This window comes from Leuciscus leuciscus (assembly GCF_965113295.1).
Source record: "Leuciscus leuciscus genome assembly, chromosome: 12".
NCBI classification, from domain to species: Eukaryota; Metazoa; Chordata; class Actinopteri; order Cypriniformes; family Leuciscidae; genus Leuciscus; species Leuciscus leuciscus.
This window is the reverse complement of record NC_138736.1, coordinates 10411793-10437503: the sequence shown is the minus strand read 5'-3', so window position 1 is coordinate 10437503 and position 25711 is coordinate 10411793. Positions and strand designations below refer to the sequence as shown.

The following is a 25711-nucleotide window of genomic DNA, read 5'->3' as shown; positions in this document are numbered from 1 at the left end:
CTGAGTTATGAACGAGCAACCTCTGAGCAATAAAACCTGGTAGAGCCTGCAAATACAAAAGTGCACAAAAACAAATGACAAACAGAGCTTATTTATGAGTGGGACAAGTGCTCTTAAAAAACCCCGATGACAGCAAATACAAGAAAGTCAGATGTGCCGAAGCACGCTCACGCACAACCTCAAACAGAATTTCTCCTTTTCTTGTTCTATGCAGTTTCTCTTGTTCCTCCCTCTGGATGTTTGAGCTTAAGGGGTAATCCTCTCTATCACCACAGTGTCCCACATGTGTTAGTGGTTGTTCTGACTGTTAAAATCCAGGACAGCCTTCCCACCCCGTCCTGCAGACAGCTGTTCCTCTCCTCTATGTGGGTCAGCAACATCTGGACTGCTAATCCAGCTGTAGGGATGGATGAATGAAGAGTAATGAAGGCAAATGCTGTGAAAATTCACCAAGGACTGCACTGTTTGTTTCGCGTTTACACTATGCTGCATCCGCACCACAAGGTGTCACTATAGTGCCAACTGCAGTATCATTCAGCACAACATAAACAAAAAATGATTTAAGCACGGTCATAAGTAGGCATGTTTGTGCTGACAAGAGAGACTTCAGCGCATTTGTTGCCTGTTTAAACCAGTTTGCGGGCGGTTAGTGTACCACGTTCAAAAGTGCCACAACTGTTCAGTGAAATCGCCTCAGAGTTGTTGTTGTTGTTGTTGCTGTGTGGGAAAGCCTGAGGGCGGAGGAGGCTGAATATCTGAAACACAAGAGCCTCATTAAAATCCCTGCCAGCAAGAGAGTGGAGAGTGAATGAGCCACTGCACACCAGTGAAATAAAAGTGTAAGGCCGAAAGAAGAAAAGAGAAATGAAGGGAGGGAGTTAGAGAGTGCATCAGAGGAGGGGAGAAAGAGCCAAAAGATGAATCTCAAAACAAGAGTATCTTATTCCTGCATCTATAAAAAGGCAGAGGAAAGAGGATGACAGAATTGATTTTTTTTTCCCCACTCCTGTGTTTCTATCTCTCATCCATTTATGAGAAACAGAGGTAATCAGAGAATCAATCTAACCCGACAAGCGACTTTTGATCTCTCTAAATCAGACGCCATCTCTTTCTCTGCCTCTTCCTTTTTAATCCGCCAGCTCTATCCTTCATTTCGTTTGCTTAAGACCCTTTTAATTCCTCTAAAGTTTAATTCTAATTGCGCAACCTTTCCATGAACAATCTCCCTTTCATATTCTCTCCCTTTTTTTCCCCCAACCCCTATTGAGTTGTCTCTGTAGGCAGCATTTTAAGAAATCGTAGGCACCCACCCAGCTGTTCCAAAAAGAAGATAGCATAATTAAGCTGTGGGGAAGGCAATCCCATAATCATAATGCATTGTGTAAAGCGCCAAAAAAAAAATAAAAAAAAATCAAGGCTATCAATTGATTAACAGTTTTAATCAAATTAATAGCATGCTACATACACCATTTCAATAAATTATGTAATATTTCTCAAATATTAGATAAATTAAAAGACAATACATTAAAAAAGATTATCAAAATGATAGAATAAATTATAAAGTAGCTTTAGAAGTCTTTATACGGTTTGTTTTATTTCCATTTCATTGCACAAGTCTATTACTAGTTCATTGTACAAGCTACAATTGAGTTTGTCAGTCTGTTCAAGGGGTACTTTCATATAAATTAACGTTAAAGAACAAACCAAGGAAAAATAAATTGATGGATAAAGTAAGAGAAGTGTTGATTGTAAATATATTTTATTCAACAATCCATTGTTAAACTATCCATTTAAAATAGTACAATATATTTTAAAACTGTCTAATTTAAAATATTTGTGGATGCTGTGTATTTTTAACGTGATTTTTTTCTCCAAACCAGTTAAACGCAAACCCAGCGTTGTAGCCAATTCTGAACATTTCTGTGCTGATTGCCGACATACAGTAATGCTGAAACAAATACTAATCCCGGTAAAACTTTATTTTGATGTTCTCTTAGTAATTTTTCAACTTTATATCAACTAACTCTCATTAGAGTATTAGTAGACTGTCTGCTGAATATCTGCTAACTCTTTATTGTGATGCTCCCACAACAGACATTCTACTGACTATAAGTAATTTTGCAACTGCATGTCAACTTAATCTAACCCTAACAGTCCCCAACCCTAACCTAAAGCATTGGTAGCATATCCTGATAGATAGCATACCGTTTGTCGCAATTTAATCCATTATGTTTTTTTCTGAGCTCTGAACTGAATCCATGAAATCTTAACTGTTCTTGATAGGTAACTGCATCGAGTTGCCCAATGAAATCGGCTGTGGAATAGGGTTCATGCTTAACTTGTGTGGAAAAATAATCATGCATGTTTATGCTTATAGAGAAGAGAAGAGCACTGTTAGCTTAGTAACATGATAATGCTAAAGTCTATTTGTGTGGCTATACGAGTTTGTATAACCTTTGTGACCCAAATTCAGTCACTTCTGAGGTTCTCTGATGGATATATACTTTCTTAGAAGGCAGCTGTTTATGTAGGCAGTAGACAGAGAGACAGCTCACTACATTTTGAAGCAGAGCCATTTTCCCTTTTTTTCAGTCTTCTCCCCCTTTCTGTGTGGCAGTAAGGAGAGAAATTACAACCTGTTTTTGCACCATGTACACAAAATGAATTCTTGTGCTGACATTTTGATGACATACAAGAACACCTATGAGTCTGTCTATAAAAGAGAGACCTTCTCCTTAGAAACACTGTGCTGAAATCCCCAATCCATAAATATGTGAAGATTACAGAGGCTAAAGGGTGCCTGCCAGTCTCATTCCTCAAGTGTACAACAACACGGTATATCGCTATATCTAAACGCAGATTGCAAATCACGGATTAGCTGCTGAACAATGTGACGTTACATTGGTGTCTGAAAAGACTTTAAAGCCATTTCTAGATGTTTGGTTTAACATTTGAGCGTAGCATTACACAGCAGCACTCGGTTCGTACAGCTGTTATGTTAGGTATGGATTTAATGAAGACAGTAGGGGTTGAGCCCTGACCTGAATCAATGAATCTAATTCACATTACTCAAGAGAGAGGGAGGGGCTAGAGGACATAATAACAAGAACAGACAGAGAGAAAGAGTGAGAGAGAGAGCAAGAAAGGACGCTAATGAAGGAGGTAAAAATAAGAATGAGGCTGTGTCCTCGGTGAGTGAGGTCCCTTCAGTCAGCTCACATTGTAGACATCATTTCATACCTCTTGCCAACAGGGACTTCAGCTGATATCAGCTGGCTAGAAGCGGATAGAGAGAAGCTTGGCCTTTTTTTTTTTTTTTTTTTGGATGGGACAGTAGAGAGAGGACAGGAAATTATGAGGAGAAGAGGGGAGAATGGTATCAGGAAATGACGCAAACCGCTGTTGTACCAAATCCAAGTCTCTGTCATAATCCCTGCCTCCTCGAATGGAAGATTCCATGGGCTAAAATAATATTTTTGAGTATTTGGTGCCTGAATGTTGCTTGTTACTGGTGTTTACCAAGCCCTAGCAACCACAGAGAACACCCTTCCGACTGAACAGCAACACACACAAAACCACTCCGAACACCTTAGCAACAGCTTATCAACTAAAAAACACTCAGACCATATTAGCAACAACATAGTAATGCCCTGGAAACCACACAGAACATCCTGGAAACTGTACAGCATCACACTGAAAACACTTAAAACACCTTGGCAACAGCATAGCAACACATTGGAAACCACAAAGAACACCCTATAGTAACTTTATAGCAGCACAATAAAACACTCTGACAACCTTGGCAACAGCATAGTAGTTCCCTGGCAACCATGCATAACACCCTAGTAACTGTATAGCAATGCACTAAAAACCACTCAAAAGACCTTGGCAACAGCATAGCAACTCCCTGGCAACTATGCAGAACCCCCCCAGCAACTTTAAAGCAATGCACAAAAACCAAACCTTAGCATAGCAACACCTTGGCAACCGACCAGGAACACCCCAGGATTGTGGTGACTCATTTTGCATTGTCAAGCATCACTCCCATTTCCATTTTTAATTCTTATTAAATTATATGTAAGGAATAATTGATGACGGGCCTTTGAATTATTAAACAAATAATGCACACCTGAGTTGATGCACCTCGGATGTGCATTATTTTCAATAATTAAACGGCCCGGAGTCAGTTATTCCGCTTATACTACGGTTGCCACATTTCAAAACATTGTTCAGATGATGTATTTCAAGACATTTGTCAGGTTTTTGTCCTTAAAACACTTGTGTGTGGGACTAATTTCTTACGCATCTCATCCAAAGCCTCCGTTACTAATTCCAAAGCGTGATTTTAGAGCTAGTAACTGATGCTTCAGCATCTGATAGCAGACTATTGCAGTTATTAATGCAGTTATTGGAGAAAGAGAGAGAGAGAGAGATTAAGCGTATGTGAATTACCCGAGTCTGAGTCTCTCAACAGTGTTCGGCAGCAGCGTCTCTACTAATAGCGAAACTGTACGTTTATCTTCAAGAACAACGCCGTTATTACTTCGCTAGTGAGAAATGTCTTGTAGCTTTTCAGTTGTGAAACTAATTTACTGAAAAAATCGTTACAGCAGCGCTGACAACCCATTTCTGTGCGAGTGTGTGTCCGTACTGTATGTGTGCGTTTGATTGGGAGAGAGAGCAGGAAAAAGAGAGTATATAAAAACATGGAAATAATTTGTTGTTTTTATCCTATTGTTTACTATACTTATTTGCTTTGTCAGTGTCGTTGTGGGTTTTGGTTATTTTGCTGTTGTATAATAATTGAAATCATTTGGCGTAGTAATAAGGAACTGTAATGCGTTCAAGACCTGTAATGTAATGCGTTTCCCTGAAAATAATTGCACACATTAGAACATTCGTCAACCAATCAGATTCAAGCATTAAGCAGCCCCGTAGTAGAAATCTCATCATATAACCGAAACTCCAAAAAATCTAATTCAACAAACTTTATGCATTTAAGCTAGCTCAGAGTTTGTAAGCGAACCACAAGACAACACTAGCACTGTTTTAATCATGACTATTAATGGGGGTCACACAGGAATCACACACTTATCTCTCAGTCTGATTACAGTAGGGTCATATGATGGCATGAGCATTATAGATATTACTCTGAGGGGAGGGGGAGGGGGAGATGGGGGGGGGGAGAGCGAGAGAGAGAGAGAAAGAGAGAGAGAGAAAAGAGATTATATGTGAGAAAAACATGGCATCAGCAGACAGATGGACACGCGCTATGAACATCTCCCCCAGCGTATGACCTACACTTCCATTAACAAGCTTTCTGACACATCGGTGGTAGTGTGCCGTTATTACACTATCCCTTCTCAACCCTCACAAGAGATGCATAAAGAAAGTCTCATCATCCATGCAAGCATTCTGTAGGAAGATCACTTGATCATAATAAACAAAAGAGACTTGGACCTGCTCTGAGAGTGTAAGCCTGATAATCACTGGAGAGCGGATGACCTCTGTGACCTGTCCGTGAGTGCATGTGTATGTGTCCACACGTGCATATGTATGTGTGTTGTAAGTCATAAGCTGGATAGAGTTGCAGATGGTGCTGAAAGAGAATAACTGCTCATCTGTTGTTTATTGTTTCAAGAACAATAATTTGGTTAAGACTGTGGCTCCAGAAGGAATCCAGTTCATTTCATACAGTGACTGAGGGTTATTCTGTTCAACAAAAGTTGCTTTCTATCAGTGACTTGATGAGTAAGTTGTGTGGGAATACAGAATACAAGCCTCTGTCTAGATTTTCTAGATTTAGCCAAAATCAGTGCCACTAGGGTATTGTGGGTGATTGTCAGGACCTTACTATGCAGTTGCTAAGGTGTTCTGAGTGTTTTTTGCACATTTATATGCATTTGCAAAGGGTATTTTATGTGATAAGTGCTGCACGATTTGGGGAAAAATTGAAATAGCGATTTTTTTCTGATAAAAGTTGTGATAGCAATTTAAAATGTTATTTATTTAAAAAAAGCACAAGGTTGCTGTGGCTACATAATTTGGCATATATTTTTTTGTAATTATACATCAATATGACTACAAAATAATAATAATAATAATAATAACAACAACAACAATAACTATTGTTATTAAATTAAAATAAGAAACAAAATAAGAGATTTCACTATTGTAGTATTTTACTGTAAAATAAAAAATTGAGTATTTAAGAAAAATATTATAATAATTTTACTTTACAGTACAACAGTAAAATTACAACAAAAATAATTATGGCTGTCTTAGTTTCTTCGTTTTCCATTGAGCTTTTATTTTGGTAGAAAACTGAAGGAAACCTTAAAGCTTCTTTTTGTGTTGAAAACAGTCTGTTTATAAACACTTCTCATTACAAATGGGAAGATGGTTGGTGAATGTTGCGTTCCCAAATGCACATTATAAGCAACCTAAACTGCAGATGCAGAGATAAGTTTGTGTGGAGCAGCATTTACTGTGAACTGAGCCACTCTGAGGGCACGTTTACACAACGATGTACTAAAAACAGATTATTATAATTTTTTTATATTGTCAAAGCAATCCCCATTGCTACAGATCAGCGAAAATGATAAAAAAACGCTGCATTATCCATGCCAGGCCATTATCCATGGGAGGGTGTTCAGAAACACTACGCTCCTATAAACTGAGACATTAACTGTATCGTTTTCAAAAACTTGCACTTTTAAAACCCGTTTTCAAAAGTTTGCATTTCCAGGCCGCTGTCGTTGTGTAAATGAACAGCCAAAACGTAAAAATAGTGTCCAGTTTTGAGTTGAAAATGGTGTTGTGTAAACGGCCCCTGAGACCCTGAAAACACTGATCATGAACACAGTGCTGAGCTTCACTAAGAAACACGCAGCGCACATATGTATTTAATTAAATCACAGCCATTGCAATTTGATAATCGCACATTCATTTTTATTTAATAATCATTTCAGTTTGAATAGGTGTTTACTACAGTAGGGTGTGCTGTGTGGTAACTAGGTGATTTCTTACAGGTCCAAGTCAAAAGAGTGTCTGCGATGAATGTATATGAATGTCATACAAGTTTGGATCGACAGTGTACAGTGCAGTAGTGATGCTTGCATTAGTAAGTGCCACTACATTGTGAAGGAAAAACCTCTCACTGTTGTAAACACCTCCAGTTATCAAGTCGTCTGGCCAGAGCCATGATGACATTGAGATGGAGTGTTTGAAAAAAGTGGCACATCGAGGTCCACCCCCGAGCACGCCTCCTTAGAAAAACTCAGGCTTTTAGAAGCACTTATGGTTACAGTATGTGGGTCACAGAAAGGGACCAGCGGCCTTCATCAACATTGGCACAGCATCAGAGCACAAGAGGACAGAACAGAGCCATAACAGAAGGACACACGCACAAAAGCACACAAAGACTATTTCACATTCCACTTTAAATGAGCTAAGTGCTGCTTCGATTATTTGTAGCAACACAACTTACTAATGTAACTGAGATCTATGACCTATGAAATCAAGATCTGAATGTATAAAACATTTAGGCTGGAGGGTTAACTAAAGCATTTCACAAACAAGGAACAGATCATGACGTTGAAAGAAAATAGACAGCCACCTTTTGGAAAGGAATGCTGTTTATATTCAGTTGTATACTCGTGCTCACTATCGGTTTAATTCATTGCACTGGTGCTGGCATCAAATGGCATCCAGTTTAGTGAAATTAATGTAGTAATGCACAATATATCAGTATCATAACGATGACTGGTTGATTTTCGAAATCATTTAAATTTAACTGTATTTTTACATTGTATCACCTTTGCTGTCGTCAAATGCTTCATTTGCTTCAAAAATGCTTAATTCTTAAAGAGTTATTCTATGGAAGTAGAATAATGTCAAATGTTTTTGAAATAAAAAGCCTGTTGAATTGCACTACTTGAAAAAAAATAGGCATTGCATTAACCATGCTTGCATTTTAATGCATTGTATTTTTAGTGCTTACATTTTTATGGGCTGAAATTCAACATGGTTGAATATTTAAGCTGTGAATATTTCAATTAAAAACATTTCAAACACATTTTCATTATTAAAAATTCAATAATCCATATTCACCTTTCATATTTCACTTACAAAATATTCAAACTGTTTAAAAATACAACCAATAATATTCAACAGGCAATTTTCGGTCCATTTTATTTCGCTTTGCAAATTCGCTTCCACAAATTCAGTAGTTCAAATTCGACAGTAAATTCAACATTGACGTCCAGGAACTGCAGGAAAAGCAGTAGATTGCCGAGCATACTCTCCATCTGCTGTTAGTCTACCTCACCAGCAGATGGTGCAAAATTTTTTTTTCAGCCCATAAAAATGTAAGCACTAAAAATACAATGCATTAAAATGCAAGCATGGTTAATGCAATGCCTATTTTTTTTCAAGTAGTGCAATTCAACAGGCTTTTTATTTCAAAAACATTTGACATTATTCTACTTCCATATTATTCTCAGTCACTGTAATGCATTTATCGAATCATCCTCAACATGCAAACCAGTGCAAGTTATAATATAAGCATATCAGTGCCATCAAAATTGACGTTGTTAACATAACAGTGTACCCTTTCAGTATTTTCAGGTGTAAACTATGGCTACAATTTTGATGACAATGATTGAAAATTCACAAAACTGCACTTTTTCTGTATGGCATATATTAATATATTAATATTGATTGCAAGAGACTGGACAGGATTCACAGTTATGCATTTTCTGTTGGTCTGTCAACAAATTACAGTACAATGTCATTGCGATATATAAATGGAAAAGCCAACTATATATACTCTATGTATACATGTGTATGTGTGTATATCTGTATCAAGTTTATTTACTATTGTTGTAGAAAAACTGATATTTTACTTTTTTTCATTAACTTTCTTAGACAATGTGTGGTTTTAAGCATTTGTTTCTCTTCTGGAATGTATGTATGTTTGTGCACCTGGCGTAAGCAAGACACACACAGCAAGACAAATGGTTAAGAAACTTTAACTCTTTAGGTATGGAAGATAATTTAGCCAAGGGGGGTTAGAGGGGTCATTCTATTCTAAATCAGCTAGATGTGGCCATGCTGGGTGAGTGGAAAACTACAGAGGAAAGACCTTGAAGAAGGAGTATAAGAAGGGAATTTCCTGGGCTGGGTGTCAGGTCTTGCTCACGTCACGGGGTAGCTGCTGTGATTTTGTGACTAAGCCTCTTGCAATAGAATAAATATCTTTTAAAATACAATTTGATTCTTGGTGTCTCTTATGCAGTGATGATTATTGTTTAATTATTGTTCTTGCCACAACATTATATACTGTAAAATGCAAGTGTAAAAATACTACTGTACCATTACAGTCGGTATACAGTTTTAGAGTACAGTGCACATTTTTGAAATACATACCCGTTCTGTCAACAAAATGCTTGAATGACTGAGGAAGTGTTTGTTCTCTCATCATTGGGCTACACCTTTTAACCCGTCTCTGCCATTGTAAGGTCATAATTTAAGAACATGGTCCACAATAATGGTCCTTATCAGAAACGTGCCTATGTCCTTTAACTTATATAGCTCTTCCTCTGTTTTGCCTCCCTACCCTTCCACCACACATCCCTTCTCCTCTTCTTCTTCCCGGCTGTTGACCTGTTTGTTTCCTTGTTGTTCTTCCATTATAAGAAATTGTAACTCTGTGTTATGCTCTGTCTAAATATGCTTTCCGATTGAAGATTAATGACATGCATCTCTGAGCTATTTTAGATTGGTTGATCATTGGTTGATTTAATGATTTCAATTACAATCACAATTCATCAATTCAGGAATAATTTACAAAAAAAAAGTCTAATAGAATGGATAGAAAATATACTTGAAATTACTTATGCAATGAACTAATGGCTAGATGTTTTGAGGGGTAAGGCTATACAACAGAGAACGAGTGAGCAACATGACATTAGCAGTTGATAATGTAGGAAACAGCAGACTGTACATGATCAACTGCATGAATGTACCAAAGCACTTGCAACTTGTTCAAAAGAATGAGAAATTGCTTTTATGATGTGCACAAGTGACTAGATGGTGTGGAGGATGAACAAGAAGTTTCAAGAATTTCAGTTGTGATCTGAGAAATGCACCAGAACAAAAAAAAACTAAAAACTGTCAGTGCATCTCTAAACGAAAGTCTTTTAAAGTAAAGTATCTTTCAAAACAAACATCAACCTTTTGGAATTCACTTAAATACCTTTCATGCCGCAAGCAAAAGCCCAGATGGCAAAGCAGTGTTTAAAAGCTGTGTAAAGGCATTCAGTTTCAAAGAATTCAAGAGAATTGAGATTCATGAAAATTCATTCTCAGGGACTAATCAAGATTCGCCTCCTTAGAGTTCCCCGCTATAGATGTGGAATTCAATAGATAACAATATAGGATCTCTTAAGAGCTTGTTGACCCGAGTCTTTCGCTTTATTACCTGTCACCTTATTGATGTGTACTTGGCAGTGGGTTTTACGTCGCAATATAGAGCTTTATATGGAGTCTGCAAGTGCCAATACCAATCCTCTATTCATCTGCCACATACTCAGGCCAAAACATAATTCATTTTGTTAAGTCGCGTCCCAGGCTGACTTTACTGTACAGTCTGTAAAGACAGCAAACGCACACACAAATACACACATGCAACACTGCAACAGTGCTCATAAAAGTCAGCTTATCTACTTCACTGTTCTGAAATGCTGCACAGATGGCAACCCCTTGACCTGAAATCTCTCTCTTTTAAAATTCAGATAAGATGTGCGTTTGCTTTCAGCCGTAAAGTTAGCGCTGATCACGTTCAAATGGAAAAAATGCTCTTAGACAGAAGCCACTGGAACTAAGAGAGAACCACACCTATATTGTGCAGTTTGGACAATGACCACAGTTTGACTTACAGCCTTCTCAAAGTGGAATTGATGTGTAAGGGAGTGGGAAACAACAAAGAGGTTTAGCATTTGTCTAATGACCCCTCAAGGCACTGACTAGTATTAATTACATTTCGTGCCATTGTTTTCCCAAAGGGTATAGAGTGGTGTTATCTCTTGCAGAGTGCCCAAAAGCAACAAATGAATGATGGCTAAATTATCGACAGGCACTGAAAGTAACCTAAGAACTTATTTAAGCTATAGAGATGTTAAAACTACAGTGAGCGTGAAAGAAAAACATGTTGCCATGATAAAGACTCTTTAAAGAGAGTTTACTGCAAAAAGAAACCTTCAAAGCTGTCATATGAACAATCTGTCAGTTATTATACTGATCTATGTTTCATTGTGGACACAATACCTAAAACTTGATTAAAGGTACACTGTGTAGTTTTTTAAGTATCTTATTAGCTCATAAATATGTCCTCATTGGTGTAAAATTACCTCTGCCAATGATATGACTTATCCTCATAAGCGAAGAATTTCTTATCTTTATTTACATTGGACATGTAAGTCCAAGGAGGCTTCCAAGTCGTTCCGCCAATTTGAAAAACTATAACAGCAGAGAGGGACAAAAAGCACTAGCCTACCTCAACGCGTTTCCATAACACGTTTTCGCTCAGAACCAGCGTCACGTGACTGAAACCAGCTGAAACGGACAAGGAGATCAGTGAGAGGCGCTTGTCACTGCCCCGGCAATTTTGAAAGGCTGCACTGCACGGCACTTCATAATGCAGGATCATACTTATGCCGAGCCACAGGAAAAGGAATCCTCCTCGCCAAAAAAACGAACGAAACCGGCGAATTAAAAAAACGAGGGTAAATATCGGGATAGCTTTCCCAGGTGGAAAGAGCTAATGAAGGAGAAAGACTTTGAAAGGGATGCTGAAGTTGCCTGCTTTCTTCTCGACAGGTAAGTCAATGTTACGGTCTAAATTCCAAGCTTTTTTTCATTGCTTGGTTGTGTAATTCATTATATAGGCAGCATAACAGTACAACATGTATAGGTAAACTCGATGAAGTGCTATTGGAAGACATGTTGTCATAGCTTCTTGGTACATAACGGCTACCGTAGTTGCAACACGCATTTGCAAAAGCGAGGCGCTAGAGAGCACAATTCGTTTGAATGAAAAATACAATTTCACCGCTAGATGGGAGAAATTCCTACACAGTGTGGCTTTAATTTTTAAGACAGACTGAGAGTAATGGTGAATTAGGCCCTGTTTATACCTGGTATTAAGATGCATTTTGGTCAATAGGATCACAAGTAGACGAGGGAGACACATAACCGTTCACACCTGGTGTTTTAATCCATCTCTTTTGTCTACTTTTGACCACTTCTGTGCTGATTTCTTCGAGGGGAGGGTCTTGGGTAGGTATGCATCGATACCGATACAGATACCGATAACCAATTATTCTTTATATTTGAAAGCCGATAACCAATATAGCCGATAAATCTAACTCCAAATGTTTATATAATTTTTTATAGCCTATATGACAGACTTGCCGATAACCAATAATTCTTTATATTTGAAAGCCGATAACCAATATAGCCGATAAATCTAAATCCAAATGTTTATATAATTTTTTTATAGCCTATTTGACAGACTTGCGCTGCACATGTTGCACTTAATCGTATTTTCCTTTTTGAAGGGATTTCAGTCATATTTTAGGCGATTCAAAACCATCATGGCAAACAGTGCACATCTGATGTGTCTCAGCTGAAGGAAATCATCCATTATTTATCGGGTCTAATATATCAGGCAGATTTTCTTATCGGGCCGATAACCATAACATTAAACATGAACATATATCGGCCGATGGTGGCCAATATATCGTGCATTCCTGTGGGTGGGTAAATGTATGAACTTTTCAGATCTTTCGATCTAATGGATGAAATTAGCTCGCAAACTTTAAATTTAAAGTTTAAATCCCATCTGGTTGGCGCACTTCCCATAATTTGTACTCATTAGATCAGTAGGCGGCCTTTTCTACACTAAGAAAGCAAATCAGTCGCTCCGTGTGCGCTCTCTACTCAATATTCTGCTCCGTGTGTGTGTGGCTGATGCTCTGATAATTATAGATTTGTAGGACTACTTTATTTTAATGATTGGTCAAAAAATAATCCTGTTAAATCTGACTATCATAAATAGTTATGTTGCATAGAACTGAATGAAGAAGAATATATTGATATATTGATTTATGTCCAATTTTTGTATGTTACTTTAAATAAACATGTTTATTTTTGTATTTTATTGGCTTGTAGTTTTAAATTCAGATTCATTAAATTATTGTATTTAATTAAAAAGTCTTATAATAATACAATTATACAAAAAATATTTCGTTTCGTTATCGGTTTTCGGCCAAGTGTATCCAGAATTTTCATTTCGGTGCATCCCTATAAAAAATTATTGTTGGTTTAACATAAAAAAATGGTACCTTAGTTTTTTTACATCTTAATTTATTTATTTTTTTACATCACCCTTTTTCTCAATTTAGACTACAATCTCACAACTCATAGCTAAAATATTTCTTTTTACGATTCTGATTCAGCTGACATACAGTAAATCAAGGCTGCTTAAAGTTCAGCCAATAAAAAAACCTCTCCACAACTTGTTTTTCCATGATCCAATAAATTCCCAATGAATTAAATCAACTCTCTCTCTCAACATTTTTTAATCACACTATATCCCATTTCACCCAGAAAGGTCAGATTACATAAGTAAAATGGCTTGTGAATGTCATTTCATGTTGACTTTAAAAAACTGTACTGTGCAATTTAATAACTTTCAGCCATTTGAAATGCCACTTTACTCTTATCAGCTCCTAATATGAATAAAAATAACAAATAACAAAATAACAGAGACATAACAGAATTGGGGGAAAAAATACAGCACAGTTACCCTAGTTTAACCTCCATGCGCATTTTATGCCAACATAACATCAACATAGAGATATGTAAACTGGATAATCTCCCAGCTGTACAAGCACAGATTAATTCAGATAACACCTTACTCTGCACAGCCTGCTTACACAAACGCACACAGAAGATCTAGTATTCTGTTATCGTTGATGGATTAAATATATATGGCAACGCTTATCAAAATATTGCAATTAGCACAATTTAGATTCACCCCAGAGAGTTACTTCAGAACTTCTGCAAAACCACTGATGTTTAACAAATCCATTAATTCCTGCCTCAAACGTCCGCCTGCTTGAAGTTGCTGAGGGATCGAGTTCCTACTGCCAGATTCGATGGCGGTCTCCCGCAAACCAGTCCAGCACTGGCTGACTGTTCAGCCAGGAGAAGACACAAACACATAAATCACTTCAAAGGGCTGTGGAGCCGCCTGCTGCTGCCCAATCCTGATATCTACAGTGTCTCCTCAAACTGTGCCTGAAGGTCATTAGTCACGATCAGGGTAGAGAAACACACAGGGCACTGAGGGCACAGTTTCTCTAAAAACAGCGGCCATGTTTTTAAGGGTTTGGGTTGTTGTAATTTCCTGTTCTGCCATCTGCACATTAGCTCAGGAGAACATGAATTATGGAGGTAACGTAATTAGAATGTAACTTTTTGCTTAGGATTTCCCATTTTTCCCCCGGGACGTGCAACGCAGTGGAGTGAAGCGAAGGCAGCGTATCACTCATCCCTCCGGAGTTACCTGTTGCACGAGTCCTTCTGCAGCTGTAAATCCCACTCATCAGCTTTCAGTGTACTAGCTCGAGGAACACAAATAGCTTTTCGCAGAGAGTCTGATCTTATTAGTGAAGGAGGTGATAAGGGCTGTGAGCAATTCAGTATTCAAAGATATCATCCCATCAATATCGGAAGACACATCAAAGTCTTCTACATCAAATATTAAGAACAGACGCAGCCGGATCATCTCCATAATGACCAACGCAATCTACCAGGAGTAGCACAAATTAGTGTCTGGTTTAAGACATTTTTGGGGGCATTTAATTAAGGCGTAAATACCAGTAAATTGACTTGCACAAACCCTAGTAAATCGCGTTGCATGATTAATTTAAATACTCTCCGCCCATAAATTTGGCATCTGAATGGGAAACTCCTACAAATGCATATGCAATACAGCCACAAAAATAACTGTGTCCACACCTTTTCAGCGCAAATTTTTCACTGCATGTCTTTAGTAAACCCTGAAGAGGGTTCAGAGGGTTTGTGCTGGCGCAAGCTGTTAGTAAACCTGACCCTTAATTGCATGTTATTTACAATTCAATGAAAATGTATTATAGTTTGAAATAATATTCAATGCAATTAGTTCAACTTTAGAGTGATTTTTTGACCCACTTAAGTGGGACTCTTTAAATGTAATTTCATAATAACTTCTATTGTATTTGACATATGATTAACTTAAAGTGTACAGTCTAATGTACTGAGAAGCATTCATGGTAAATATTACAATCTATTACAAAGTGCACTTGTTTCTCTTTATTTTTGTTCCAAAGACAAATGCTATTGTTTGTACAGAGATTGCATTTTTTACATTTTCAATCCCTCACCAAACTGCCTTAGATTATGTTAATTAACAGTAATGGTATATAAAAAAATTAATTAATTAATTAAAGAATTAAATAAAAGAATAATAATAGCAATTATAATAATAACAAAGCAAACAAAGTGCACTTTTTAACAGTCGTGAAAGTGTACTCTCTTTTAGAGAGGTTTTATTTCATTAATGTTATTTTTCTGCAAGTAAAAATATGCTTTTAGGATTTGAAGTACGCAACAAAAGTGCACATTCAATGCAATTAAGCACATTTCTTTTTTACAAGGGAAGAGCAAAACATTAGTTATGCAAGGAAAAATAAACCTTGACAGGTTGATAAGAACCCCAACGCAAATTGGAGAGAGGTTTAAAGTGAAGGGGTTTCTCTGCTCATTAATTTCAGTTGAATTATTATTATGTATGAAGAAAGAGATGAAATTGGGTTTTTCTTTCTTTCTTTTTTCCCCTTCTGCTCAGAAGTTGATCAGTTTTCCCAGAGGCAAAAGAACAGGTTAAAAACTCTTACTGCTGACAATCACATAAAACCACCAACTCTGATTAGAACAGCTTTGTGCTCAACAGTTCAGCCTGCAGTCACTTGTCTGAGCTTGTGAATTCTGCTAACTTGGTTTCTGGTGGTCTTCAGGCACTCATCAACTGCTATAGACTTACAAATCACATCTGTTCTTCCGACAGACGCTTGTTCCAATTGCCATATTGTGCCAGACTACTGACATGTTCCTTAAGCCTCCATTACCGACATTTCAGAATCCACTAATGAGGAATGAGAAAGCAGGCAGTGCGGAGAGCGTAAGCAGAAGAGCACCATCTGTAGTCTCTGAGGCTACGACTACATCGTATCAGGGTTTTTACGCCATATTTTCAATTCAATTTGAATTGATTGAAACTATATTTAACCATTTTGACAATGCAAATCATTAAAAGCAAACTATACACAGAGTAGTGCCTTAAAATCCACATGCGGAAAAACTCACTGCAGTGACAATAGCAAGGGAAAACTCCCTAAGATATTTAGGTTAGATTCGTGAGAAAGCTTGGGAGGAACCAAGACTCAGCTGGGGAGTTGAGTTTACCTCTTCAGGCTGGCACGTTTAAATGAACAAGCTTAGGTGATCTTTATGGAGCTTTATTTAGCTTTGTTTTTTGTTCCTTTTGGATAGAATTCATAAAGGCCCTTAGTCCAGTGTCATACCGCATTAACTTCAACTTGAGATGCTGAAAGAATATAAACACTGCTACCTGTAGCTTGTAAGTTTTTTTATTACATTTTTTTACTTGTTAATATTTTTTGTTAAATATTGGTCATTTTGAATATAAAATTAAGAATATTTTGGGGGGAAATTGATACACCAATTTATCATCCATAACAATTAATCAGACGATATTTGTATATTTTAACAGATTTTTCAGTTTTTTCATTTATTTTGTTAATTATTTCATTTTTAATTTCATCATTTCCCATCATTAAACTATATCTTTTAGATATCGTATAATAGTATATAATAGTATACTATATACTAGTAATAGTATATAGATATAGTTATTTATATATCTAGCAGTGATATATTGACCAGGTTGATTTGAGATTATCAGCCAAAAGCTGATCTACTGACAGCCTTTAAAAAGTCTAGTGCATTGGTGTTTTCAAACATTTACAGTGAATTATGATTATAAATGTGTAATACTACATCTAAATTCATCAACTGACAGCAATTAACAGCAATTGATAATGCTGAAAGATATTTTATTTGCTATCATTTGACTATACTACTATATATACAATACTATCATATTGGTATTGCCAAAAACTCAGGCTTAAGGCCCGTACACACCGGGACGAATTTCGCGCGCGATATTCGCCGACGTTTAACGCCTCGTGACTAAACAAAGGGCGCCAATGTGAGTGTGCACACCGACGCGAAAAACGGCACGCGTAAAAGCGTAATTTTTTTTTTAACGCCTCGGGTTCGTTTTTTTGGTTTGACGCGCCGCGTCAAAAACTATCCGACCAATGAGATTGGCGCTTTTGCTCACGTGTCTGGAGCTTCTGAAGTTACAGTAAAACACAACTTGGGGGCGCTCAAACACAAAACGGTCTTGCCGAGCACACATACGTAACAGCGAAGAAGATATACGCCAAGTAGCGTCTACACTGCCCATAGACAGACACTGCCGGGAAGAAATGACGAGGAAGATACAAGGCAAGATGAATGTAGAGCTGCTGGTCTCGTTGGTGTCGGAATAAAGAACTATATGACAAACGCGACAGCGACTACAAAAATCTTGTTAAAAGAGAACTGTTATGGAGTGGTATTGCAGAGTATAGACTGTTATGAAGTGGTATTGCAGAGTATAGACTGTTATGGAGTGGTATTGCAGAGTATAGACTGTTATGGAGTGGTATTGCAGAGTATAGACTGTTATGGAGTGGTATTGTATTTCTGTTTTACATTAAGCGCCATCTAATGTCAGGGAATGAATTTGCATGTTCACTCGGCTCATCGTCAGCGAAAATCGCTTGGGTGTGAACACAAAAAACGCGTTGAAAAACGCTGGCGAATAACGCACGCCGATATTCGTCCCGGTGTGTACGGGCCTTAAGATTTCCAAGTATCACCCATCAAATAATCCATAGTGTGGATTAACACCCAAAAATAAATCCTCCTCACGTTCACAGAGATATCAGGTCTTATTATGTTCTGTGATTTTTTTTTTTTTTTTGCCACAGAGTGCAACGGGTTTTGTGGAAGTTTCCATTATTGGAAGCAGAATGTAGTGCAGCTCATTCCCATTTTTAACACTACACACTGAAATGTGCCAGACTCAGAGGACACCCTCCATCCCACATCGTAATTATTCTCACCACACCTTAATTGCCCAGGGCACCATATATTCAGGTCAAGGAGAACTGATCTCTCACTTCGTAGGTCTCCAACGATGAGCAAAACAGGCTTCAAAATGGCCAGATTCAGCCAGATCTTCAAAGTGCTGACCCTTATGGATGTCCACACATCAGCCCAGTATGCCAACCTCAGCATGTCCCATGACAGGACAGCAAGACAAGTAACTCTTTCCAATCACGCCTGAGATTTGGATTCAAACTCTGCAAACTCATGGTTGAGAAACGAAACATGTACAATAGACTAAAGCCTGGCCAACAATAAAATAGTTTTAAAGTCTTATCAGATTATTAGAGACCACAAACATAATGATTAAAAAAAAATCATAGTTTTTACAGCTTTGTTCCTGTAGTGTGTGGAGATGTGACCAAGACAGCACACCACAGACCGCACAATAACAGATTCCATTCACAAACAACCAGAGTCCCGACTGTGAACACGGGAAATCTCGCAAAATCTCTCGCTTTCTGATTTGGTATCGTTTCATTCAACATGACAATCTACAGAGTGCTTGCACGTTTGTCTCTTAAAGGGATACTTTACCGTTTTTTCATATTAAACTATGTTATTCCCTTAACTAAGACGAGTTGATACATACCTCTCTCGTCTCAGTGCGTGCACTAAATCCCTCTGTCTTGCGGCGAAACTTTGTTAGCCCAGTTCATTTAATATGGGCCAAGCAGAGAAGCTACCAAACACCTCCACGTTTTCCCTATTTAAATACAGTTACTCGCGAAGTGTAACTCGACCTAGGACGGTGACACAAAACAAAACGTTGCGCTTTTCTAAGCGTGTAAAATGGATAACTATTTTGTATGGCGGAATACCATAGCAAGTGCTTGTAAGCACTTCGACTTGGCGCAGTAATATCTTCACTAGAGGGAGCGGGGGCCGGTGAGAGGATTTTTCCACGAGTGAAGATATTACTGCGCCAAGTCGAGGTGCTTACAAGCACTTGCTATGGTATTCCGCCATACAAAATAGTTATCCATTTTACACGCTTAGAAAAGCGCAACGTTTTGTTTTGTGTCACCGTTCTAGGTCGAGTTACACTTCGCGAGTAACTGTATTTAAATAGGGAAAACGTGGAGGTGTTTGGTAGCTTCTCTGCTTGGCCCATATTAAATGAACTGGGCTAACAAAGTTTCGCCGCAAGACAGAGGGATTAAGTGCACGCACTGAGACGAGAGAGGTATGTATCAACTCGTCTTAGTTAAGGGAATAACATAGTTTAATATGAAAAAACGGTAAAGTATCCCTTTAACACACCTCACACCACAGGAAAATCTGATAAGATAATCTGCAGAATCATCAAGATAATCGGGACATAGGATTGTCGGAAAGGGAGAATTTGGGACCAAAATCGGCCCGATTATCTTGTAGTGTGTGGGTGGTGCTTTAAGTATTCATTTGAACTCTTTCCCCGACATTTACAGAATTTTCCGTCATTTATGAGACAACGCTTTCCCGCCATTGACAGAATTTTCTGGTGTTTCCATGTTTTCACTGTTATACGGTAGGGGGCGCAATTATTTATCTTCTGAAAGAGTACAGAATCTCAAAATCAAAAACGAAGACAAAAAAAGAATCAGAAACAAGCGATAAAAGCATTGCTTATGCACGTTGTAGTCTTGGGGGGGAAAAAATCAGCTTTTTGTTCAAAATAGGCCTACTGCTTTTTTATGAAACTTACCACATTCAAATGTTGATAAAAAAAATATATAACTCTGGCAGGGAAAGAGTTAGCGAGAGTGTATCACTCAATTTGACTATTCAAATCCAATTTGGATTCAATTAAACATTCTTTTTTGATTAATAAACATACAGAGTGATTTACAAGGGTATATAGTCTGGCTACATATTTGCAATACACAAATCTATGTGCTAAAACTATTTGAGGACTTCACAATACTGCCACGACTTTCCCAAATAAGGATGAACTATTCCACCTATTGTTTAGGAGGAGGGCTTGGAAAATTGTGTTAAGGGTTGGGAGAAAGGGAAACAGAAATGTCTTAAAAAGTATGTTAGTTGAGACATTATGGAGCCTACTATCCCATTTCCTGTTGTGATGAGGCAAAGACTAAAAATACACATCCCCTTTCGTCAGAACGCAAATTGCCCCCTCAGCACGAATTTCTCCTTCAACCGCTATCATGTAGCACAGCACACAGTCTCAGAGCAGGAAGAGAAGCCCCACAATCCCCATGCCATGGGAACAAATGTGCCATGCGGTTGGCTTACTTTGATCCTATAATGGTTGTGTCTGTGTAAACTGTGTTGACCTTTGTCTACTATCATATCTTGACATGACTCTCAACATCAGTGTGTCAGACCAAGGGAGTCTGAAGACTAATTGTGTGCGTTGACCTTCAACGGTTGCTCTCATTTTGTATATTAGTATCCGCAACTCCTTTGAGGATTCTCATAGTATGTCAAAGTTATTAGAGTCCTTATGATTTACTCTAGAGCAGGGTTTCCCAATACTGCTCCTGGAGGGCTAACGTCCTGCAGAGTTTATCTCCAACCTTAATTAAACAGGTAATCAAGCTCTTTAGAAGTGTTAGAAACGTCCAGCTGTGCGAGTAATATGCAAGTAGTGCTCAAGCATAATTTTCTATCAGTATTCCAGTTGTAATGTGTATTTTTAAAGTGCCCTTTTTCTTTTGGCTTCGCTGGCTTTCGTTCATCTTCCTAAATAACTGATACAACATTGGGCTTGAACTTTTTACTGACACCTTGTGGAGTGGATGCTGTATCACCTAAAAATAGAGGTTTACATTTTTTTTACCTAAAGGTTTCAGGGTAACAAATTACCCTTTTTGTCAATAGATATACAAATAATTCATTAATTCCACAAGCTAAAATGGTGAATAATATAAGGTTTACCAAAATGTTTTTTCTGTCGAAGAACACTGCTTACTTTTTCTCAGTTTGCACAAAGAACCAGTATTTCTCAAATGAGGAAAACCCTACGCAACTGACTTTATATTTGCTTTCCTCTGCTTATCTTTGTCTACAGCAAAGTCATCCCTAAATGCCAAGTGGGGATCCCTCTCACATCAAGTTCAAGAGGTCCTCTTAACTCCCCAGTGTCAATGAAAGGTCGTCCAAGATATGACAGCAAAAGGAACTGACTCACCAGGGCTCAGTACATGTTGAAAATAAGCCAGCCCATCTGAACAGTGGTTAGATCCACTGAAAGAGCTCTCTCAACTCCACGTACAGAAGCACTGTCGGTCAGCATGACCTCATAGAAAAGGAGACAGAAGTACTTGAGACAACTTCACATTTTGGGCAGCTTAATCTCAGTGTTGCAAGTATGGAAGCTACTATAATTAAACTGAAGTGCTTTGAAATGCGCAGCATTATTCAATGTGTTTTCACTGAAACAGGAATAGAGGGCGGCACATATCTAACAGCCCCTCCCCTTTTTTAAAATAGCCAATAGCGTTTAGTTTACAACACAGCTCGTGATGAGCCGTTGCACTAACTCGAAACCAGACTTCATTCGCCCCAATGTAAAATGTAATATGGTAAATAAACCATATTTACACTGTCTGAATCATTCCCTATTCCCTCTATAGTGCACTATGTCCCATTCACCATGTAGAAAATAGTAAATGTATGTACAAGTTACTGATTTCAGCCACAGCTTCAGCGTCTATTTATAGCGTAGGGGGCGGTGATGTGCAAAGTGATGTCATCAACATCATTGATCCATATTGGCAGAAGCGAGAGATTGTTAGTTTTAAATGCTTATATCTTCTAAATGCGAATTTTGTCATTGGTTTGGAGCACACTAGCTTATAGTTAACACTAAGGCTAACATATTCATACTAAAAGCCCCACAACTTTTTTGACTATTTTGATTTCATGGGGACTTTAAGAAGGGCACTCATGCATTTCCAGCAATAGCCACAGACTTTTTATTGCTCTTAAGTTACTCCGCAGCCAACGGGCATTAAAAACTGCATGACACCGATTGCATTTACTCACAGACAAAGGCGAACCTAGAAACACTTGAGCACACAAATACTCACATCCTACGAAACACTTTCCTACCAGAACAACATAGCGGTTCTGAGAGAGCTCCTTAGAATCAACCACAATGCGGCTGCTGAGAGTAATTGGCCTGCCTTTCTGCAGTCTAATGGAAGGCGCAGTGCAAGGCTGGATCTGGGTATGCAATAAAAAAAAGGAAGCAAGAACTTCTCAGTGGGGTGCAAAAGCCACATCCTCCCTTGAAAAGGTTCTCACACTCACAATCACATCCCACAGTGCAGCCACAATCGGGCTGAGTGGAACGCAGTGGTCAGGTAAGGCACACACAGAGCTTGGTTACTCACAGTGTTCAAATGAGTGGCATAGCGCTGACTCATATTACAGCAAATAAGTGAAAAACTGAATTTATTTAAATTTTTAAATGCCTCTAGAAATCTTTGTAGGCTTTTTTGATTGTAGCAGCACTAAAAGTCTCAATGCTGCATTGAAAATAATGTCACTTAATGTGATTTGATTTCCATATTTATATCTTGATTATCTTAATTGCAAAGGGCACTTTAATGTATTTTAACAATGACCATGAATGTCATCTTTATCTCAGATTAAGTGCCATGACTAATATTATCACAAATGTCCATTAACTCACAGCTAGTATAGTGGATGTTTTATGGACCAGTGTTTCCACCATAACGTGTGCCATAAAGTTACATTTTATGTGCTGCAAAACCACAACTTCCCTATACTGAGTGGATGAGATCCACGTTCTATTCAGCCTTTTACCAGTGCCAAAAAGGATCACATGATTTGATGAACTAAAGAAAACAGCACAGTGAGAACTAATGAGACCACGAGATTTCTAAGAGAAATCCAAGAAAAAGCCCCGACAGGAGATTCTGGCCTCACAAAGGCAATGCATCATGTGTCTCAAGCACTGATCCTACTTTAAATGGTGGCGTTTAATGGCATGCAGAAACGGCAGAGAACTTGAGTCATTGTCATCTTCTATTTTCTCCTAAACTTAAGAAAGCATTTTCTTTAAATAAATGTTTCATCCAAAAACCTAAATTATGCTCCATGATCACCGTTCCAAATACATATGGTTTTATTTTTTCCATGGAACACAAAAATATAAATTTGTGTTTAATATAATTTAGAATGAAATTCTAAAAACTCAGCCCCCCACCCGCATCTAACTCATGAGAACATACACAAACATTAATCTCACACACTTATCAGCACATCTTTAAGCATGAAAAGTCCCTGACCCCTGACCTGATGTCATAACCCTTCCATAGATCAATGTGCATCTTTGAATAAAGTATGTCCTGAAGGGATTCAGTGGGACCAACAGCCTGATTACAAACAGACTGTTACAGATGAGCCTGTCTCCCTAGCCTTCACCAACATCAATGGCATGGAGAAGATCCATTCACATGCAAGTTCAATTTGGATGTGTCACTCAGATTAATAAAAGCAACAAAATTGCATACATTAATTGGTTTGTCTAGAGTTTTTTGTATAAACCCCTAAGACCTTGTGTGAGTTATTTTTATGTGCATATTAACAGGCTATTAAAATAAAATATTGACCATGTCATGGCCATGTGTTTATTTTCATTGATTTATACAATAGCAGTGAAGCAATAATAATATAACATGGTAGCTATATAGCCTATGGGTTTTTTGCATCTTTAATCGAAAAAGATTCAATAAAAAAAATGGTTATTTTAAAAGCATCATAAAAATTCTTCATAAAATATACACTCACTCTGTCACTCACTTGTGTAGTACAAAGGTAAATATTTCACTTTTTTTCCCCAAGATCGAACTGCACACCGAACTGCTTTTGGAGTCTATTGCAGCCTATGCAGGTACAGTATGCTACTGCTCATAATGATTCAATAAACATTGTAGATAATTGCTTCAAAATAAATTTTACATTGGTCACTTTTAGAGCAGGCTAATGATTTATCCCAGAAGCCTAGTGTTGTCTGCGCAGGATTCATGTCCCGCTTCCTCGAGCTCTTCAGAAGCTCGTCAGTTCGAACAATAGCATCGCGTGACTGTCCAAAAACAGAATTACTGGAAGCGCGCACATCCGTCGAGCACGACCCCTGACCCATCCAAACATTCCTTACATCCGTCATAATCACAAAAACTATCAATTCATTCATAAAGTACTGTTCACACGACACGGAGGCTGTACAATGACCCAAATCCTGTGTTGTGAACTATTAATCACTGGGTCAAAAAAATAAAATAATGCAATCGCATTATTTTATGTCATTCCATTCTAATTACATTTGTTTAGTCGCTTTTTAAAACTGGGCTTTATTTGGGATCGTTCCCCATCTCTTCCTCGTCATTTCACGCGTGCTTATGATGGGATGCTATTTGACAATACAGACTCACTGCAAGAGGAGAGCCAACGTTCCCGTCATTAAGAATTAAAAAATATTAATATTTTACAGTAAGTATTGGCAGGATGCGTTGATTGGCCATCTTACCGTGTCCAAAAAGACGCGAAGTTTCCCTCGATGTGTTGATATGTTGTGGAAGGAGAGCAGGATAAGCAGCGCGAGCGCCTTCTCTTACGGTCCAGTGATACTGTCTACTGCTGCCGCGCGCTGCACACCATGTTACCGTAGAGACACGAGCCGCGGCGCTGCTCTGCTGGAGGAGGAGGCTGTGCTGTGCGTCTACGGAACTGCACCGGACGAGCGGATTTAAAGCAAGGGAGGGTGTTGGTAGGATTACGTGGTGCCGTTTTAATAAGATGTCACTACGCCGAATGGGACCTCTGCTACTGTGTCTGGGCCCTTTTAGAGGGGTACAGCAACACCTTCTGGGAGAAAAAAAAGAAGCTCACATGGGAAGCAAGAATGATAGCTGACTGTAAACATTCAGCAGTTGCACATTATGGTTCAGATTAGATAGATAGATAGATAGATAGATAGATAGATAGATAGATAGATAGATAGATAGATAGATAGATAGATAGATAGATAGATAGATAGATAGATCCTATGAGGGGATCTCGTGACAACTGCTGAGAGGCGGATAATAACACGGTGACAAGATACTGGGAATCTGAGGCTCTAATAGTGTTAAGTCATTAGACATTTCAGAATGTAGAAAACAGATTTTCCTTTCACTAAATGACTATGAAACACAATAAAGCGAGGAGGAACCATGAGATCTCTCTGGTGTGAGACTAAGTAGCTTTGAAACTTCTTAATGCATGATCTTAAAGGCTATAGCAGCCAAGCAGAGCTTTGACAGAGATCCAGCTAATTAACAGCTTCCCA

General features: G+C 38.2%; 1 protein-coding gene across 3 annotated transcripts in view; it reads right to left on the bottom strand.

Moving 5' to 3' along the window:
* Positions 1 to 25219, bottom strand: part of hpca (hippocalcin) — a 37456-nt gene extending 12237 nt beyond the window's left edge. Inside the window, exon 1 of one of the 3 annotated variants that reach the window (XM_082185242.1) lies at positions 24911 to 25219. The gene's annotated coding sequence lies outside the window, so the exon portion shown is untranslated. Of the gene's footprint in view, positions 1 to 178; positions 696 to 21541; positions 21877 to 24910 lie in introns of those variants that run through there. The other 2 variants (XM_082185243.1, XM_082185244.1) reach the window with 2 other exon arrangements.
* Positions 25220 to 25711: the final 492 nt, after the last annotated feature.